Source organism: Psammomys obesus, unplaced genomic scaffold, assembly GCF_907164565.1.
Source record: "Psammomys obesus unplaced genomic scaffold, mPsaObe1.curated_primary_1811, whole genome shotgun sequence".
NCBI lineage: Eukaryota > Metazoa > Chordata > Mammalia > Rodentia > Muridae > Psammomys > Psammomys obesus.
This window is the reverse complement of record NW_026592666.1, coordinates 3,173,517-3,176,565: the sequence shown is the minus strand read 5'-3', so window position 1 is coordinate 3,176,565 and position 3,049 is coordinate 3,173,517.

Sequence of the window (3,049 nt, the reverse complement as noted above, 5' to 3'; positions counted from 1 at the left end):
AAATGCTAAAAAATAGAAAGAACACATTCGGCCTGTGATTAGGAAGGAAATACAAAAGCCTACTAATAATTTCAGAAAAATGGCTGATAAGACAGTGCACTTAAATAAGCAACTGCGGTCTACTCTACAGAAGGCTCAACAGGGAGGATGCTGAATCTTCGTTACAGAAATGTCTGCACCTAGAAGATGCCTGGCAGGCAGGTAGGCAGCTGTGATGCTACACTGAAAATTGAGGTGAAAGAGGCTCCAGTGCTTTGTAAATAATTTCCCAAGGGGTCCCACCTAAGGGACACCCAATTCAACATTGACTAAGCAGTCAATTTAGTGAAAGTCAATCAAACCCACTGCTTGATATTCTGAGGAGCAAAAGAAAACAATTTTGTGACGAATTTTTCATTTTCAAGACAGTCACTGTAGAGAAAATATGAATTTTGCAGATGATTGCTTTTAGTATAATACTGATGTTTAATCTCTGAGTCATTTTTTTTCCTGCTAAAGACGTCTGGAAACAAAATAAATGCCAAAGAGTAAGGAAGTTTTCAAGATAGAAGCTTGATTTAAGATACTACTTATGAAATATCTATAAACTTTACTTCACTGTGCTGGTATATCAGTGAGGCACGCTGAAATATTTTTTCAAAAGGTATATTGCTTAAATCAAAGGAATTGGGGAAAAATATTCGAGATCATGAAGAAAATGTGCTGAACATAATAAAAGTTAGAGATAGTGATTTTCATCCTTAAACCTACCACCTGGTACAGTTTCAGGCATTTTTATTTCTTATAAAGATTGTTAAATAACTATAAAAGAGTGGAACTAACTTGTAAATCCTGTAGTTACAAGAGGTCAGACACATTTAGCATGGGTACAAGTACAGCAAATCTATGTAATAAAATGAACTTTAGGTCATAATATATAGATACATAAGACCCTCTAAAATGTAAAATGGGTTTTGCAGTCTTTTATACAAAGTACTTATCCTTGTTATGCCCACTGTATGAATGCTGAAAATGTGATGGGAAGGGGTAGTATTGTAGGCTTCAGGTATGAACTTATCCTCCAGAGAGACAGGGGAGCTCCATCCTCACATGGTCACATTGAGGGCACAAAAGCTTGGAAGCCATGGAGCCCCCCTATCCTGAGAACTCGCCTCTGGTGCTGCAAGACTGAAGGGTGAACTATCCACAGGAAGCTCCCTGTCTTTCATCCCCTCCCCTCCTGCCATTCCAGTATGGCACAATGCTGGTGGCTTGATCTCTGTTAAATGAAGTACAAGTATGGAGAACACAAAGTTCTTTGACGATGTTTGGGGGCTGCGCGTTACAGATCTGAAATCCCATTCCAGAGCGTGAGTCACTCCTTGGCATGTAGATGCTGGCAGTACGAGTGTGCACTGAATTGATGACTTCAGCAGAGAATAACATCCCCCTCTCCTTTCTAGCTATGACAGTGCCACCACAGCAAATGACCTTATTCAGTGGGTTGAAATTTTACCTGCAAATTTTGACATGAATTAAGTTTTTGAAAAGTAAATGAAAAAAAAAAAAGTGATGTATTCATCTTCCTGGGATATCAGCCACTTCTGTATATTACTGTATTTAAACCAAGAAGTTGGGTGGTGTATAATCATTAATAGTCAAGTATATGCAAGGTGGATTCTGTCTGTCCTTTAATATGGTGAAGCGTCACCACTTTAATGCCTTTAAGACCACTAATTTCTTTTTTTTAACTTTTATTAATTACATTTTATTCATTTTGTATCCCCCATAAGTCCCTCCCTCCTCCCATCCCAGTCCCACCCTTCCTCCCTTTTCTTCACAAATGAACCTCCTCAAGTCCACTGATAGGGGAGGTCCTCCTCTTCTTCCTTCTGATCTTAGTCTATCAGATCACATCAGGAGTGGCAGCATTGTCATCTTCTGTGGCCTGGTAAGGCTGTTCCCCCCTCATGGGGAGGTGATCAAAGAGCAGGCCAATCAGTTCATGTCAGAGGCAGTCCCTCTTCCCATTACTATGGAACCCACTTGGACACTAAACTGCCATGGCTACATCTGTGCAGGGGTTCTAGGCTATCTCCATGCATGGTACTTGGTTGGAGTATGAGTCTCTGGGAAGACCCCTGTGCTCAGATTTTTTTGGTTCTGTTGCTCTCCTTGTGGAGTTCCTGTTCTCTCCAGATCATACTATTTCCCACTTCTTACATAAGATTCCCTGCACTCTGCCCAACAGTTGGCCATAAGTCTCAGCATCTGCTTTGATAGTCTTCAGGGCAGAGCCTTTCAGAGGCCCTCTGTGGCAGGTTCCTAGGTTGTTTCCTGTTTTCTTCTTCTTCTGATGTCCATCCTCTTTGCCTTTCGGGATGGGGATTGAGAATTTTAGTCAGGGTCTTCTCTCTTAATTAGTTTCTTTAGATGTACAGATTTTAGTAAGTTTATCTTATGTTATATGTCTATATGAGTGAGTATATACCGTGTGTGTCTTTCTGCTTCTGGGACAGCTCACTCAGGATGATCCTTTCCAGGTCCCACCATTTACCTGCAAATTTCATGATTTCCTTATTTTTCATTGCAGAGTAATACTCCATTGTGTAGATGTACCACAGTTTCTGCATCCATTCTTCAGTTGAGGGGCATCTGGGCTGTTTCCAACTTCTGGCTATTACAAATAAAGCTGATACAAACACGGTTGAGCAAATGTCCTTATTGTGTACTTGAGCCTCTTTTAGATATATGCCTAGGAGTGGTATCTTGAGGAAACGCTATTCCTAGTTGTCTGAGAAAGCGCCAGATTGATTTCCAGAGTGGTTGTACAAGTTTACATTCCCACCAGCAGTGGAGGAGGGTTCCTGTTTCTCCACAACCTCTCCAGCATGTGTTGTCACTTGAGTTTTTCATCTTGGCCATTCTGATGGGTGTAAGGTGAAATCTCAGGATCATTTTGATTTGCATTTCCCTAATGGCTAATGACGTTGATCATTTCTTTAAGTGCTTCTCTGCCATTCGATATTCCTCTACAGAGAATTCTCTGTTTAGCTCTGTTCCCCATTTT